The sequence below is a fragment of the Elgaria multicarinata genome, chromosome 13, assembly GCF_023053635.1.
Source record: "Elgaria multicarinata webbii isolate HBS135686 ecotype San Diego chromosome 13, rElgMul1.1.pri, whole genome shotgun sequence".
Taxonomy (NCBI): Eukaryota; Metazoa; Chordata; class Lepidosauria; order Squamata; family Anguidae; genus Elgaria; species Elgaria multicarinata.
In genome coordinates, this window is record NC_086183.1 from 25,880,690 (window position 1) to 25,900,014 (window position 19,325).

The following is a 19,325-nucleotide window of genomic DNA, read 5'->3' on the forward strand; positions in this document are numbered from 1 at the left end:
GTTAAAGATACAGGAGCCCTGTCCTTTCCATATGAAACATAGACTAGTAGAGTTGGAAGCCCTCCCCCTCCCCCGCTCAATGCAAGAATCCACCTTAAAGCATCCCTGACAGATGGTTGTCCAGCTGTCTCTTGAAGGCCTCTAGTGTGGGAGAGCCCACCACCTCCCTAGGTAACTGGTTCCATTGTCTACTGCTCTAACAGTCAGGAAGTTTTTCCTGATGTCCAGTCGTAATCTGGCTTCCTGTAACTTGAGCCCGTTATTCCATATCCTACACTCTGGGATGATTGAGAAGAGATCCTGGCCCTCCTCTGTGTGACAACCTGTCAAGTATTTGAAGAGTGCTATCATGTCTCCCCTCAATCTTCTCTTCTCCAGGCTAAACATGCCCAGTTCTCCCAGTCTCTTTGTTTCCAGACCCCTGATCATGCTTCTACTAGTCTTATCCTATAAGTCAACCGCTCTGCTGGCAGGAACAGTGCCTGCACAGGCTGGCAGGAGGAAGCCCTGCTTTGTCACCCTATACATCCCTGGCAGGGCTCCTACATCCTGGAGGGGTTTTGGTTGGGTTTTTTTGCCCATCAGTGAACCTCTGTGCTAAGAAAAGCTTCACCTGTTGGATTCCTGCCTGGTAAGTAAGTGTTAAAAGTCCAGGACCCCTCCAAAGAGTGGGGAGTGTTAATTCGTACATCAGGATTGTATGTACTCCGCTACAAGGAAAATAACAGCGATAATCTTAACAGCATACTCAAAGTAAGAGGACTGGGGGTTGCACAGTAAATCGTTCAAGCTGCAAAAGTTTTCCTGCGGAAAGTTAAAAATCTCACAGCTTTAGGAAAGGGAAGTGATCACAAACGGAATAGTGAGTGCTTCGAGCTGCAATTCTGCCTAAGGCCCAGCAGGGTGGGCTATTTCCCTGCATGTGTGTGAATGGCCGGCGACCAAGGACAAAACCACACTAGTGCTGCAAAATCACATTTTCTGCCATGGGAGGAAGTTAATTCGGGTGACCCTATGAAAAGGAGGACAGGGCTCCTGTATCTTTAACAGTTGTATTGAAAAGGGAATTTCAGCAGGTGTCATTTGTACATATGGAGAACCTGGTGAAATTCCCTCTTCATTACAACAGCTGCAGGTGCCCTGCCCTCTTTTAAATCTGGTCACCGTATAGCTCCTGCAGCTTTAACTGTTGTGATGAAGAGGAAATTTCACCAGGTGCTGCAGGCATACAAATGACACCTACTGAAATTTCCTTTTCTATGCAACTGTTAAAGATACAGGAGCCCTGTCCTCTTTTTCATATGGTCATGTAGATGCTTTTGAGGGGAGGGGACACCCACCCACTCACCCACCGCAAGCCACCTGTCTTTCCCTCCTAATCCTTCACCTAACAATCCTAATATTGAACCAACAGCAGTACAGAGTTACAGCTGCCGACTCGGTTTCTTGTCTTAATACAATACTCGGGTTTGTTTAGGGTGACCATATGAAAAGGAGGACAGGGCTCCTGTATCTTTAACAGAAAATTCCCTTTAATAGAAAAGGGAATTTCAGCAGGGGTCATTTGTATATATGGAGAACCTGGTGGAATTCCCTCTTCATCACAACAGTTAAAGCTGCAGGAGCTGTACTAGAGTGACCAGATTTAAAAGAGGGCAGGGCACCTGCATCTTTAACTGTTGTGAGGAAGAGGAAATTTCACCAGGTTCTCCATATATACCAATGACAACTGCTGAAATTCCCTTTTCAGTACAACTGTTAAAGATACAGGAGCCCTGTCCTCCTTTTCATATGGTCACCCTAGGTTTGTTAGTCCCTTTTATGCTGGGGATGGGGAACTGGATGAACGGGGGGGGGGGGGAGGGAGTAATATGGGAAATGGAGACAGTGGGGGTGTTTTTTTGTGTGTGGAGGGGGATGTTTGCCTAGTCAGGCATTACTGGTGCTAGGTTGTTTGGGCCTAGTTAAATGTTCTCCGTATCATATGTAAGGTTTGCAAGATTATAAAATGAGACACAAGAGTCTGAATGAGAAGGAACGCCATTTACTTAGCAGTGTGCTGCTATCCAACTATATACAAAACTTAAAAGAATCAGATTCTCTCATGCATCCAATCCAAGTGCAGACGGACATCTTTGCAGCTGAACCCTGCCTAAGTGTGGCTTGATAATGTAGTACTTAGCAGATGATAACAAATTATCTTTTCTTGCTAAGAAGAGCACACAGTCACGCTGTTGTTCTAAATTGCAAAATTAGCAGTCCTATCTCTGGGCTGCACCCTTATCTAACAAGGTCTGAGGCCCTTTGTTTTAAAATGACAAATGCAGCCCTTCTAGGCCCACCAGGTCTTTCTTAAAACCGCCCAGAGAGCTTCGGCTATTGGGCGGTATAAAATAAATAAATAAAAAATAAATAAATAAACAGATGGGCCTAACAACTGTCAACATTTGATTTTAGGAAGATTCCTCCCTTGTAAGGCCAAAGCAACTGCAAAGAAACGGATGAGTTGGTGGCCACCTTAGGCCTGCTTTTCACAGAAGTTTGAAGTGCACACACATGGGCAGGGGATTGGGCCTATTTCCCTCCTGCTGTGAAAAGATTTGCATGCCGATTTTTGCAAACCATCTCTTAAAGAAGGTATAGCACATTTGCTAGGGTGACCAACTGTCAGGATTTCCCCAGATTTGTCCTGGTTTTTGTTCTTTCCATGGTGTTCGGGGGATTTTCTATAATTTTCAATAATGTCCTGGAATGATACACCTTCCTTTTTAAGGCTGCCATTAGCATGGCAGGAGGGAATGACATGCTTTCTTGAGGCACATCATTCCCCCACCCCAAGCTCCAATTGAGGTCTTAAAGGGGAAAGTGGGTCATTCGTGGACATTATAGAAAAGGCCCCAATTGGAGTGGATGGTGGTGGTGCAGAATGAAATCCTTTCCCCTCCTCCACTCCAATCGGGTTCTTTAAGGTGGCGGGGGAATAACGTACTTTCTGCAGGACTCAGAAAGCTGCTTCCCCCCCACACACACTAGGTGTCCTCTTTTTTGGTTTCCCAAATAGGGTCACCCTAACATTTGCTGGCAATCCTGGACATAAAACAGTCCAGAACTTGGGCACAATCTGATGGGCGGAGATAGTACAGAGTATTGTGGGCAAAACCTGACCAGCTTTTAGGACTGGGATACTGGTTACCTGGTAGAACCCAATTTTACTGGATAAACCACTCTAATTGTGCCTGGGAATCCACAGCTGACAGTATTGTCACTTATTTTCAGGCCCTGTTACTTGTGCCCTTAGAAGTGCTAGTAAAAGCTTCATTTACTACATTTCTGCAGGTTAAGGAAGCTGTAAATACACGGGGAGTCCTGACAGGAAAGGAAGGGGGAAACAGCCCTATGCTGCACCTGTTGGATTTTTGCTTGTCATGTAATTGTTGAAGGCACAGGCGGCACCCTTATACTTTGGAGATTTATAACATAGTTACAAAAGACATTGGTGACATGCCAGAGTTCCTGTACCTTTAAGCACTACTATATAAGGTGCCAGGAGGCACACAGCTACTCCAAACACCAATAAAAAGTGATAATTATCAAATAACCCATTTATTTACAATTTGTAAAGATATGTAAAACAAACTGATGTGTCTCAAGGTGGTTAACAATCACGATGTTGAATACTATAATCACCAATAATATATACCATACATGAAAGAGTACAATTATAATACGGTCCAACAATATTACAGACTTTTATAACACTTAGCACCTGAGACAATACCATCAGAATAATATATATACAAAAATAGGGTTTCTTCTCATTTTCTATTCTTTTCAGCGTTGTCAATGCATTGAATGACAGGAATTTGCAATTAAATTTCCCGTTTTCGCTGTTCCAGCTTCTTCGGACTTAACGCCATATCAGGTAATACCCTCATTAGAACTGCTTCTGTCTCGGGGGAAACAATCCCTCCAGTTAAACTCGGCTTCATTATTTATTTTAGTCATGGACAGACCGCGAGCAGCTTTAAGCACCCTTTAAGCACCGCCATGTCAAGGAAAAATTCAACTGGTGAAGCTTTCTCATCACTGCCTCTCCATTCCAGGAGCAGCTTTGCGGACTGAATTCAGTTATGGCACAAAAGCCCTGCTTGGAAAAAAAAAATCCGGCCATTCTTTGTGATCATATCTGAGAAGCAGATCAACTGTTTCCTAAGGGGCTCCGCCTAGGGTAGCCCTGTGTCCTCATTTACAGAAGTCAGATCTCTGTTTGAAGGCTACCAGAAGACTGTCTTTTATTTGAGGGGTTACCCTGTCCAATTCCAGTTCAAAGACGAAGAACCACATAAAGTGTTTCCCATTAATAGCACCTGAACCAAGACTGAACAGGCAGGCAGGAAAGTCACCTGATCACAGACTTCCTCTCAATCACGAGATGTTTAAACTATAATAATGTCTATATTTGCATTTATCCCTATAAATTAGCAGAGCCACCTCTTATGCAAATCACGGCCCCCCTTTGGCCCTCTTTTTGGGTGATGATTGGCTTCTTTTTGGGGCGATTCATAAGTAGACACTATACTTTAACAATTGCCCTAGGAGTAAACAAAGCAAAACAAAATGGAAAACCTTAGCAGATGAAGTGTTTCCTGGCATGGAGGTAAGTGGTGGAACCAAGGCCTCAGCTAGACCGTGGGGGTTTACGGCGACGATCTCGCAATTTTATGATCGTGAGATTGTTGCCCTAGTCTACATGTGGTGCGTGACATTGCACCCGCCATTATTATTATTTTTGTTAAAGCAGACAGAGCGCAAGTGTGAAAAATTGTGAGTTGTTTTTTTTAAAAAAAATACTTTCCCTGCTCACCCCACCCCACCCCACCCCACCCCGATGGCCACAGAGCTCCTGAGGAGCTCTGTGCCCCATGCACGGTTCCCAGCTCCTTGCGGTTACTCGCGAGGAGTCAGGATAAACTGCGACACCTGCCCACACATTCTGTGGTCTTGGGATCAGTCTGAGACTGGGAAAAGCAGGCTAGAAGTGTAGGGCGAGATCCCGGGGAAAGGGAGGGAACGACATCCCTCCCTGCTCTTGGGAAACCCTGTGCCCAGGGATGATTCCTGGGCGATCCCAGGGATATCGCCCCGTCTAGCTATGGCCCAAGTTTCACCTGCTAGGTATGTTTTTTTTTTACCAGCTGTAAAAAAAGAAGTGGATGGGGTGGTGGAGGGAAAGAGAGAAAGGAGGTTGATAACTTTTAGGCTTTTCATCAGGCTATTAAAATTCTTTACCGGATTTCACAAGGCAGTCTGAACCAATTAGCCCTCTCAGTTCAGGAGTTTTGTAATTGTTCCTAGAATCTTTTAGAGAACTCTTTCTGAAATGTGTGCCCATGCATATGCACCCTGCTGCTAATTGTTAGGGTTTGGGGTGCGAATTCCAACACAGGCAATAGCAAAGGAATAGAAAATTATCTCTCTGACTACCTCCTGAAAACTCAAGGAAACCTCATAATAGCAAATCAGCAGCTCTTGCTGAACGCTGATGGAGCAAGTGAGGGCAGAGCCAGTCCTGACTGCAGGGGCAGTGAGGGTCCATGGCCGGGCACTGCCAATCCTCTTAAAATCTTGGCCAGACGGGGAAAGAAGCATTGCTGACTTTAAAATGCTATCTTCCTCTGGAATGTCAGCCCCCTCAGCCCCCAAAGGAGATCTGCCCTACACTTTGATAACCATAGCTTTAAAGAATTGCACAGTGTCAGGTGCGTCATATTTTTTTTAAAAAAGAGCGCTTCGGCTATTTGGTGGTATAGAAATGTAATAAATAAAAAGGTGTCCCTAATTTCAAAGGAATAAAGAAATGTTTGCTGCCTGCGACGAACCGTAGACTTGAGACACTAGGGCGTGTCATTCAGAGGGTTAAAAATTATTTTCCACAAATTTTTGAATTAGGAGATCTAAAAATATGCCTTTTGATGTCAGGAATTCAAATCTGCTATTATTTTTTTGATTGGACAACATTTAGCTCGGTCAATTGGGACTTGAACAAAACGCATATTCACTGCTCTCGGAAAACAGTGTATAATGCTAAGAAGCATTTATTTTCTGTTGTATAAAACATACAGTTGCCATAAAACATCTCTTTCTAAACAAAGAACAACAAAACGTAATAACACCCCTTTAAAAATTATGCAATAAGTTTCATTAAGTCTTGTTTTGATTCATTCTTAGACATCAACCGCCGACTTGCTTCTTGACCGACACGCTGGTGAAGAAAGAGAAGAGATGGTGAGAATCCCCCCAAAAATGGGTGCTGACCCAGCCCAGCAAGGGGGCAAAGCTGAGATGCCACATTCCTTGCATAGAGTCCCCGATTTGCAGTTTGGCCAAAAGAGGTAAGCTTCTAAAGAGATTAGTGACAGATTTGTTTTCTTTTTGGATGCTCAAGACCCCAAGCAACTGCAGAAAATGTGTTTGCCACCTTTCCCAAAACGAGTCTTGTTTTTTTCGTAGCAGGGCTCCTATGCATGACAGGCAGACACCTAACAGGTCAATCCTTATCCATCGTTCCATATCCATGCTGGGGAAAAGAGAAATCCATTGAACAGGTATGCCGCGCAAAGCACATCTGGGAACCAGGATTTTACACGTGGCGATGGCAGCGTCCAGATGTTTTCCCCACTGCAGTTCCTTTCCTGGCCACCGCTCGTGCACACCTGCGCATGCCTGGGTGATGTAATAGATGAGGTGGACCAATAGGATGTGGACAAATGACGTGTAATATCTGGACTATATATGCTGTGGTTTGAATGTGGCATGTTGTGACCCTGTCTTTGCTGCGTGAGCGCCAGGTCTCACCTGTTCTCGAGAATAAATGTTTAGTGCCCAACAACGCCTTGCTTGTGATCTTTCGTAAGTGTCTCAATATTGGATTTGAACGCACTTGGATTAGCATAATTTATGCAACACTGGCAGAAACAAATGTGGCAGCCATGTTTATATACAGGTCTTAATTATTTTTACAAATGTTTCAATCAAATATATATATTCCCTGAAGTTAAATGGGTGGAAACGTTTACCAAGTGTACTTATTTCTTTTAGTAGAGCCTCAAGATACACCAGTTGGATCCATATGCAAAAGACATACACTTAGAAATAGAATTAAAGTATTCTGAGCCCAGGAATTTGTTTTCAGTGCCAGAACTGTATAAAATTAACAGCCCTTGTTCATGGAAATCTACTCTAAGTTACACCAAGCTTCCTTCAACGCAGTATAATTTTTTGGTCGGTGGGGAGGGGAGAGATTGTTTTGTTGTTACTATGGTTAAGCAGTTCAGAGTCAAAAATCCTTGCTGATCTCCTGTTAATATGATAGAGGAATTAGGGTAAATGGCAAAAGCTGACCTTGTACGATGAAACAAGAATACTGTGGGCCTGTTCAGAAGACACCTTAAACCCTGCTAGTTAAGGCTTTTGGTTAAGCAACAGGGTTTAAGGTGTCTGGTGCGATGCATTTTGCTAAACCCTGCTCTCTCACTGGCCACAGTTGGACCGTCTGCAGCAAGGTTAGTGGCTCTAACCATGGTTCAAAGTGTTGTGTGCAACAGCACGGCTTGTGGTCAGTGCTAACCCCAGTTTCTCTAACCACAGAGCCTGAAGTGTCATCTGGTGTCTCTACAAACCAAATAAATAAAGCTGAGCTTCTTGTTCAAAGCAGAGGTTCCCGTGAGGTGTCATCTGCAAATCAAGATAAAATTGCAAATCATGAAAATTCTAGACTGATTTATTCAAAGGTCTTGAATGCATTAAGCAAAGCAGTAGCATCTAGAGTAAAATTTGCAAACAATGCAGAGTTGCAACGATTTAAGCCATTGATTAAAAGTCTGGGGGCATGCAGAGTCCAAATGCTTTTGCTGATAGCAAATATGCACTTGCAAATAAATGTGGAACCACTGCAAAAGTGAAAATTGCTTTTCTTTCCTTGAAAGTCAAACAGCAGGCGGTGGGGTGAGAGGAAAAAACGAAATCAGATGGCATGTTGCTACTCACATGATCTCATGTGGCAAGTAAATCAGCTTGGGAAACCCAGCAGGAAATCTGGACAAGCGTTGGTTCTTCTTTTCTTTTTGTTTTCCTTTTGAGCTAAAAGACTTAAAATAACTAACACATGTGCTCCAGGGTTAGTGATTTTTTGAAGAATTGTTTGCAAAGCTGACCTAAATCTCGCTCTTATAGCTTTACAGACGTTGGCAAGTTTGTGATCAGATTTGCAAAAGGTTCACACTGTTAGTGGTGGCAGTCTGTCTTTAAAGGCTCCTGTTCCATTCCTGTGCCAATAATAATAATAATAATAATAATAATAATAATAATAATAATAATAAATAATAATAATAATAATAATAATATACTTCTTACCTGCCTCTCCAATTGGATCGAGGTGGGGAACAACAGCAATCATAAAATACATAAAATACTGATTAAAAACACAGCATACACTGTTAAAAACATCCTAAAGGCATCCTAAAAACATCCTAAAAGTAACCTAAAATTCCACTGGATAGGCCTGCCGGAAGAGATCAGTCTTGATAGCTTTCTTGAACACTAAAAGACTGTCAAGCTGACAAGTCTCTTCCAGCAGGCTATTCCGCAGTCTGGGAGCAGCAGAAGAAAAGGTCCTCTGGGTAACAGTTGTTAATCTAGGTCGTAGCTAGACCTAAGGTTTATCCCAGGATCATCCTGGGTTCATCCCTGCCTGAGCACTGGATCCCCTGTGTGTCACCTAGATGAACAGGTTTGACCCCTGGGCGATCCAGGGATAAACCTTAGGTCTAGCTATGGCCCTAGTATTTGCTGACTGAAGTAGATTTTTCCCAGAAGACCTGAGTGTGCGGGGCGGATTGTACGGGAGAAGGCGATCCCACAGGTAGCCTGGACCCAAACCATGTAGGGCTTTAAAGGTAATAACCTACACTTTATACTTTGCCCAGAAACTAATTGGCAGCTAGTGAAGAGTTTTTAAGACTGGTATAATGTGGTCACCCCTAGATGTACCAGTGACCAGCCTGGCTGCCATATTTTGAACTAGTTGAAGTTTCCTGACTAGGCACAATGGTAGCCCTATGTAGAGTACATTGCAGAAGTTGAGCCTTGAAGTTACCAGCACGTGCACTACCGTCTTTAGGCCTTCTAACTCTAGGAAGGGGTGCAGCTGGTGTATCAGCCGAAACTGATAGTAGGCACTCCTGGCCGTCGCATCTATCCAGCCTGTCATTTGGAGCAACGGATTCAGAAGTACCCCCAAGTTGCGAACACTGTTTTTCAGGGGGAGTGTAACCCCATCCAGAACTGGTTGACACACCTCCAAACCCAGGTTGTGGCCTTTGACAGCGAGCACCTCCATCTTGTCTGGATTCAGCTTCAGTTTGTTTTTCCTCATCCAGCCCATTACCGACTCTAAGCATTTATTCAGAGGAGACACGCTATCCTTAGCTGACGCTGTTGTCGAAGGTATGGAGAAATACATTTGGGTGTCATCAGCATACCGATAGCACCCTGCCCCATACCTCCGGATGCTCCCTCCCAGTGGTTTCATGTAAATATTAAATAGCATTGGGGAAAGAATAGCACCTTTAACAACAGTTTGATTACACAGCCATAGACTGGCTTCACACCACACGCTAACCCAGACTGCATGGTTGAATATGGGTTGTTGCTGAGCTGTGGAGTGTTGTGGTATCATGGATTATCGTGCTGTCTGAACACAGCAGGTTTTTCACAGGGTAGCTTGTTCACCATGCAGCGTGGCTTATTTTCCTCGAATGAGCCACCTTGGAAATCCATGGCTTGTTGTTGGGTTGTTGAGAGTGGTTAACAAACCACAATGTGGGGTTAGCAAGCCACCCTGCAGAAAATGCACTATATCCAGACAACACGATAACCCACGGTTCAACAATAACCCACATTCAACCACTAAGTGTGGTTTAGGGTGCTGTGTGAGCCCATCCATGTCAAAAGTGGTGGGCTGGGCGTGGGTATTCCAGGCTGCTGCCTGACTGTTTTTAGCTTTCATTAAAGCTATGTACGTAAAGCATATCGCTCTATAAGAAGTAAATATGTTTCTGCCCTCCAAGATTCTGGACAAAAGAATTCAAAATCACTGGAGATCCCAAATATGCACTCTTGTTTTTAAATTTTTTGGAAAGTTAACTTTTATTAATATGGAATTTAATTACATAACTTTCAACATGTCATGCTGCCTGAATTTATTTTATTTATTTATTGCATTTTTATGCCGCCCAATAGCTGAAGCTCTATGGGTGGTTCACAAAAATTAAAACCGTTCAAAGTATAAAACGAACAGTATGAAATCGTATGTTCAGTCTGTTCTGCAATGATTCCCAGGCCCCTGGGCACAGAATTTCTGTCTCTGGGTCTTATTGGCAGACATTAGCACAGGTGATAAAGCATTGTTCCTGCACGATGGAGAGCTTCACCTGTTGATTTCTGTAGATCAAGCTTCTGATAAAAACAAAGGAACGGGTAGAGTTGGGGGGGGGGTCAGTTGGCAATCCTAGAGGGATCAAAGAAATCTAAGCATTGAATGTTCAGGGGAGCTAAGAGTTCAGTTATTATGAGAAGATGTTGGTCAGTTACAGTAAATCTGGAGAAAGACCTCTGAGGAAGACCTTTCATTGAGCGCTGACACCGGTCTTTTGCAGGAACTTGTCCCTTGTTAATTTCCCTTTTGGTTTTGTCTGTTGAACCTTGGGTTTTGCGTTCAGACTATTGATCCAACAGTATTAGATTGAGATGTTTATTAGGAATAAGGGTGTTTTTTTGCGGGGGGGGGGGGTTAGGAATGGATGTTTTCATTAATTAAATCATATTTCTCAGAATTACACTAGCCTGCAAAAACACATCACCAATATGTCACTCATACTCATACTCTCTAAATAATACCAAATTCTTATTCTTCCCTCTCTTTCAATAGAGTAGGTTTATACTGCCACCAAACAACCCTATTATTCCTATTATAATGCATTACAAATTATAAAACCAATGACGTTATTGGGGGACATAGGCAGAACTCCCCCCATTTTTGGGGAGGGAAGTCTCTCCTTTTTATACTGAACGCCCTTATCTTTGTTTGTGCAAACCCAACTGAACATTCTACATTCTACAAATTTTGCTTTGTGTGTTATACAAATTCCCTTATTCCCCTGAAACATTAAAGCTAATACAAACAAATTTGTTAGCCTATTAGATTATAGGATGTTCTAAAATTCCCGTAGTTTTCTTTGACTCTTCATCCTTATTTTCGGGGTGGTGGTTTCCAGTCTAGGATGGAGGTATTTATCGATAACTTAAACTGATTTATTTATGAGGCTGATACACAAGAAGAGATGGAAGGAGACCGGGGTGTACTTGAAGGTCAGTCCACAATTAATTCATTGTACTTTATTCCACTTCTGTTTAAGACCCTCTGTCTAAGGTGCTTGAGGGTGAGCAGGAGTCGGGGCTCAGAAGAACAGAAGAACCTAAGAAGAGCCCTGCTGGAACAGACCAAGGGTCCATCTAGTCCAGCACTGTGTTCACACAGTGGCCAAACAGATGTTGGCCAGGAAATCACAAGCAGGACACAGGTGCAACAGCACCCTTCCATCCATGTTCCCCAACAACTAGTGTATACAGGCTTACTGCCTCTGATGCTCCTTAACAGCTGTGTCAAACAGGGAACTGTTGCTTGTCATACAGGGATGAGAAAAGTTCTGTTTATCAAAGGTTCCCTCTTCATCACAACTCCATATTGATAATTGGTACCAAAGGGTGCAGTAGATTGCTCTCTTAGAAAAGTTGATGCAAAAACTGAGGAACGCATGAGGACAACTAAGTGAAGATAAATCTGAGGGGGTATGGCAGGAATTTATTGATTATGTGAACAAAGAAGAAGATGAGAGAACACCTCCTTCAGCGTATATAGAGTTATGGAAAGTCTAGGTGGTGGATGGATAAAGAGACTAGTTTCCGGGGTGCCCTAAATTAAATTAAATTAAATTAAATTAAATTAATTAATGTTAAACAACCTGAAACCCAGATGGGAACATGTATTTATATTTGTACAGACTCCAAATGCATATATATGTTGTATTGCTTGACCTATGTAACCAGAACTGTAAAAATATTTTATATATATATATATATATATATATCTTTTCAGTTTCAAAAAAAAGAAGGAAGACAACTGTCAAAGAAAGTGCAGCCCTGTCCTCCTTTGTACCTGATCATCCTACCTACTCATTGCCAGTGTTACAACAGGTGAAGCATTCATTCTCCATCATCTTAGGCCATAGCTAGACCTAAGGTTTATCCCTGGATCGTTCAGGGGTCAAACCTGTTCATCTAGGTGACACACAGGGGATCCAGTGCTCAGGCAGGGGCGAACCCTGGATGATCCCAGGATAAACCTTAGGTCTAGCTGTGGCCTTAAAAACATACCCCTCCCCCGTCAAACCAGGTTTCTAACCCCAAATTATTACGTTACAGAACACACGCAAGTTCAGTTTTCAAATGAGAGGTAGGAGGGGAGCATTATAAACGGATAAGTTCACATCCTTTAATGGTGGACAGATATGACCAACTCAATTGGACGCTACGCTGTATCTCATGGGCCTGGCAGCGTCAGACAGCTCTGGGGCTTAGGTTGATCTTGCTCTTCTGAATTCTCTTCAGCTGGTTTCTCTTCTTCCCTAAAATCATAACCGAGAGTTCTGCTGGATCCAATTTTAACCCACAGCAACCCACTGTTTTTGGATTATGTCAAATGCAAGGGCAAAGCTGTTTCTTTCTTCCTGCAAGCGTGCTTTCATTTCAGGCACTCCTCCTCCTTAGGGGTAAACTCTCAATCTTTCCAAGCCAAGCTAAGGTTCCAACTTCCGATGGCTTCCCACCCTTCACGAAAATAGTAGTTTCTGTGTCATAATGGCCTTCTATGAATCATAATTTCTCTCTCCCTCCCAATGGCTGGTGCATCATTATTCAGCACAGAAAGGAATCATGGGGGAATCTTATGCAATAACCCGCTTGTCTTTCATAGCCATATGGAAGATGGGTCTGGAGGTCAATTAACACATTTGGAGGGTCTCAAATAATATTGTATTGCTTCCCTTCTATTGCGTTTTTGCTTACTTTAGTGCTGGTTTATGGAAGCTTTTTAGACTGCGGCTTTTATTGCTCTGTTTCATAGTGCTGCTGGTTCCAGTTATGATGCTGAAGATAGATTGCAGTTCAGCAAAGAACCCTGGCAGAACATGTTCAGAGTAACCATAGTTGGCTCTACCGGGAATAAAAGGAAGCCTTCCAGGTCATAACGCGGCTTCTACACAGGGTTAAGGACATAAGAAGCATCTTGCTGGATCGGACAAAATGTTTCTCTAGTTCCAACATTCTGTTTCCACAGTGGCCAACCACGTCCCAGTAAGAAGTCCACAAGCAAGCCAAGAGTGAAATAGCATCCTCCCTTTCATTGGGTTGAAATTCAACAGCTCTCTTTTTAGCATATAGCTATGCAAGCTTTCAGGTTTCAAAGAGCTAGGTTTACCACCCCTTCCTTACTTTGAGGAACGATTCCTTATTTATTATTATTATTATTATTTATTTATTTATATAGCACCATCAATGTACATGGTGCTGTACAGATAACACAGTAAATAGCAAGACCCTGCCATAGGCTTACAATCTAATAAGTTGTAGTAAACAATAAAGAGGGAAGGAGAATGCAAACAAGCACAAGGAAGTGTAAACAGGCTAGGGAGAAGCTAACAGTATAGAGTCAGAACAAACTCAATATTTGAAGGCTATAGGGAAAAGAAAAGTTTTTAGCTGAGTTTTAAAAGCAGTGATTGAGATTGTAGTTCTCAATTGTTCTAGAAGAGCGTTCCAGGCGTACGGGGCAGCAGAAGAAAAAGGACGAAGCCGAGTAAGGGAAGTGGAGGTCCTTGGGCAGGCGAGAAGCATGGCATCAGAGGAGCGGAGAGCCCGAGCGGGGCGATAGTGTGAGATGAGAGAGGAGAGATAGGCAGGAGCTAGACCGTGAAGAGCTTTGAAGGTCAGCTGGAGAAGTTTATATTGGATTCTGGAGTGAATTGGAAGCCAATGAAGAGATTTCAGAAGTGGAGTGACATGGTCAGAGCGGTGGGCCAGGAAGATGATCTTAGCGGCAGAGTGGTGGACAGAGACCAGCGGACTGATGTGAGACGAAGGAAGGCCAGAGAGAAGAAGGTTGCAGTAGTCCAGCCGAGAGATAACCAGTGCGTGAACGAGAGTCTTGGCAGAAGAGACAGACAAAAATGGTCGAATCCTGGCAATATTATATAGGAAGAAACGACAGGATTTAGCTACTGCCTCAATGTGAGGAGTAAAGGAGAGGGAGGAGTCAAACTTATTTCATAGCTGCAAAATGCCATTTTAATTTAGCACCTTTCAATAACAGTGTGTGTCTATGGCCGTAGCTAGACCTAAGGTTTATCCCAGGATTGTCCTGGAGTCAAACCTGTTCATCTAAGGCCATAGCTAGACCTAAGGTTTATCCCTGGATCGTCCAGGGGCCAAACCTGTTCATCTAGGTGACACACAGGGGATCCAGTGCTCAGGCAGGGGCGAACCCTGGATGATCCCAGGATAAACCTTAGGTCTAGCTGTGGCCTAAGTGCCACACAGGGCATCCAGTGCTCAGGCAGGGACGAACCCGGGATGATCCTGGGATAAACCTTAGGTCTAGCTACGGCCTATGTGTACGTGTGTGTTCCGAGACACATAACGTTGAGAGGTCCATATGGTTTCACAAATTGTGTTCCTTATTTGGGAGTTCTTCGGGTGGCAAATGACAACTCTGCACAGAGCACTCCTTCAAGGGCTGTAGAAAGATAGATAGCATCCGATCACATGTAAAGTTGGTTTATAAACACAAGATGTGTGTTGATATATTTCTGCTAGGCAGCAAAGCTAACCAGAAAAGCAATGAGCCAGGACGGAAGGAAGGAAGGCCTCTCTGTTTGCTAAAGGCTCTACAAGAATATTCATCAAGCCACCCTTGGATGCTGTATACGCCCAACTACCAGATGCCAAAATGCAGCTTCCTCTGAGCTGGAGTGACTGATTGTACAGGGCAGTGCAAAAGGACTGCTGAATCTTCGTGGCAAGCCTAGCTGATTGTATCCAAAAGAACCCCAGCCACAGAATCTGTGTTGATTTGTCCTTCCCTATCATTTCTAAACCACTTCTGTTCTCTGAACGTCAGCAGAAGAGGGGACCTCCTGTGCCAGAAAGCCAGGGCCCCAAATTTCCTTTGATGGGACACCTCCAAGGAAAATACCCAAATCCTCCAGGATGTTCAGTTGATGACTCACCGGCGTGGCATCAAACCCATTGAGTCAGACCCAAGCCAACGCCCCAGGTTGGGACGGTTGGGTGGAGCAGGGGGCAGGGTAGCAGTGCTTTTTATATTCACGATGCAGTGAGTTGCCAATCCCAGCTATGAACCATGCACACCCACTGCTTCTTCACTGCAGACTATCAGAAACTCTGTGAAGCCATTTGATAATAATAATGAATAATAACCACAATATAGTGTACTTCTATCCCACTCTTCAACTGATGTACTCAGAGTAGCTAACAATGCAGATTAAAAATCATCATCATCATCATAAAATACAAGTGAAATAAGCCGTTAACTAAAACTGGCAATATAAAACAGACAACACATTAAGAATCACAATAAAACCAGGCAATAGTAAGATCTAAAACCGTACACTATTTATTTATTTTATTAATGTATGACATATTAATACTTTCCAATATCTGTGCCTCTCTGGGCAGTTCACAATTAAAATCGTAAAATACAACAGATCAAAACATAATATAAAGCTTTAAAAGTATAAAAGAAATACCACATATTTTTAAAAGCCTACCGAAATAAAATATGTTTTTAGGTTCTGATGAAAAAGACTTAAATTTCAATCATCATGCAGCAACAGATCTGGTTTTCTCAACGTATGTGTCCCAAACATGAGACGAAGCCAATCCTGTCTCTCTCGTGCATGCGTTTGCATGATTACATTTCTTCGTAGAAAGGTATTTGTTGTATTCACATTTTTGCCTTTTTTGTTATGGGATGGAGGGTGTTACACACTTTGATCATCTTGGTTATGTACCTAAGGCAATTAGAAGCAGCAACTTGGATCAGTGGGGCACGGTGGTGGTGTTAGTTGTACTTGTAGCGGTGGGATGGTTTTGGGATGGAAGTCAAGTTGACACAAAACATTGGCACCTGTGATGGAATATCCATCATCCAGATCTGTCACCCATCTCTAGCACCTTCTTGTTCAGACATCCAGGCCAAACCATGGTTGAGATATCCTGAGCAGGCTTCAGGCTCCTGCACTGTTTCTCCACCACCCATCTGTCCTCTCCTCACACTGCAATCTGGTTCACATGATCGTCGTCGTCCGAACCTGGGCAGCAGGGGTTGTTTGAGGATTAAACAACCCTCAAATAACCCATGTTCAAGGGTATGGTTCTTGAACAGAATAGCAGCAACAACCACTGTAAGGCAGAGTTAACAAGGGTTGTGAGGCTGGAATGGAAGGTAGCAGCAGTGGCAAGGGGGAAAAGTTTATGTACAAGTGTGCTCCCTTTTGGGAAAGGAAAGGAACCTCTCGTGCAAGCACTGAGTCATTACTGACTCTTGGAGGGACGCCAGCTTTCGTTGACGTTTTCTTGGCAGGCCTTATAGCGGGGTGGTTTGCCGTTGCCTTCCCCGGCCGTTATTACCTTTCCCCCAGCTAAATGGGTACTCATTTTACCGACCTCGGGAGGATGGAAGGCTGAGTCGACCCGAGCCGGCTGCCTGAAACCAGCTTCTGCTGGGATCGAACTCAGGCCGCGGGGAGAGTTTCGGCTGCAGAAACTGCTGCTTTACTGCTCTGCACCACATGAGGCTCGATGTTCTCCCTTTTACTCTGGGTTAATTAAACTGAATAATTACCAGCCCTTGACTCTATGCTCACAGCCTTTAATAGAGCTTTGAATTCCATGTTGTGTCCATAAACCTGTCCTGAAAGGGAGTGTATTTATCCTTTATGGCACCCTCTGACCACACGTGTTCTGGAATACACACAAAAATGTGTAAAATCGGAGGAGTGCTGGGTTCAGGTTTGCTGTCTCGCTCTCCGCTAGGGCCTCAGTTCCTTGTCTGTAAAAGGGGAGTAATAACAATGATTCCCTTCAGATTGCTGTCATCATGGGGATGATTAACAACCCTGACAAAGTGTTTCACACTTCCCGAGGCTTGTATGAATGACTCTTAAGATACAGCTCAAGGCTAAACTTGCCGTTGACATATCTGACTCATTCACTGCCATGCGGTTGTGCTAACGGCTTCAGTCTAAGCGCTCTTAATACGACCCCACCCACATCCATTCTTCCAGCTGCAATCAGAGCATTTTCGGGAGTGCTGGAGGGGTGTGTATGTCTGCCTTTCCGTCTGCTTTCAAAACAGAGGTGTTGAAGTTTCCCTGGAAGTCAAACACTGATCTAGAAGCCGTGCCCTATAACTGCACACCTCTATTTATAAGCAGGGTGGTTGTGCTTAGTCAAACATATGCTCAGATGCACTAATTCCCCGCGCCCCAGCACTGAAGGATTCTACTAACAGTCCAATATAGTAGATTCTTCCTAGGTGCCCAGATATGAATGAGGGCTGGGCAAATGTTAACATTCGGTAGCAAATATGGATCTAATGTAAATCTTTAAGAATTGGTGTAATATGACACCATCGAGATGAATCATTCTAAATTCCAGCTGCTGAATTTAGCACAAGATGCCTCTTCTGAACAGTTTTTCAAGGGCAGCCCCATCTATAATGCATTACAGTAATCCAGCCTGGATGTTACCAGAGCATGAATCACCGTGGCAAGGCTATCCATATCCAGAAAAGGCTGCAGCCTGGTGAATATTCAGTCCTGCAAATGCCCTTTCCTCATGCATGTGCCCCTGTCCCAGCTGCCAGACAGAAATCCAACTGATGAAGCCATGGCAAATGAAGTTTGTGACCGTCCCACACATCCATCTCATTTCTGAAGGTACATAGTTTATACAAGCAGGATTGCAGCCTTGTAATCTAGATTAAGGAATGCAGAGTAGCTACCACCCAGTGCTCTCTCACTCTCAATAACAGATTAGTCACTTCCCCATTTTTAAGCATTCATTGAAAGGGAAGGAGGAAGAAAAAACATATATTGATTGGTTTTTGGTTGCATGTCTGTGGGAAACTGGCTGCAGTCGCTCAGTGGCCAAATGATGTGATAAATACATTTAATTTGGCCCTGGGTTTCATCTGTGTAAATTTCCTCCTGAACTCTCTAGTACCCCCCACATTCTTTGTCAACAGTTATCCACGCCTTGGTTACATCACAGTTAGACTACTGCAAAGCTCTCTCTATTGGGCTACCCTTGAAGACTGTCCGGAAGCTTCGATTGCTGCATAATGTGGTGACCAAGTTGCTTGCCAGGGCAACACTGAAAGGTCAGCACTGGCTGCCAGTTGTTTTCTCGACTCGATTCAAGGTGTTGATTTTAACCTTTAAAGCTTTAACAGGTTTAGGGCCTCACTCTCTGAGGGAACGCCTGTCTCAATATGAATCTGCGTGGTTATTAATAGAGTGACCATATGAAAAGGAGGACGGGGCTCCTGTATCTTTAACAGATGCGTAGAAAAGGGAATTTCAGCAGGTGTCATTTCTATGCATGCAGGGATTCCCTCTTTATCACAACAGTGAAAGCTGCAGGAGCCCTGCCTTCTTTTGCATCTGGTTACTCTAGCATAGCTCCTGCAACTTTAACTGCTGCGATGAAGAGGGAATTTCAAGCTTTGCTGCATGCATACAAATGACACCTGCTGAAATTCTTTTTTCTACACAACTGTTAAAGGTACAGGCACCCGGTCCTCCTCTTCATATGGTCACCCTAATTAAGATCAGCAGGAGAGGAAGACACACCCACTTGCAGAGCATGTGGGAAAGGCCTTTCTCCTGTGCTTCTCCCAAATGCTGGAACATCGTCCTCTTGGAACTGCTACCCGTCCCCCACCCCACACCTCTGCATTTAGGAAGAGGGCAAGAAACACCTTTTCACCTTCGCCTTTTTAAAATGCTATTAGTGGGGGCACAATCTGTGACAGTCCAGATGCTTTAGTCTACATCTCCCATCAACCTTAGCCAGCATATCCAATAGTGAGGGATGATGGGAATTGTAGGCCAAACATTGGGAGCACC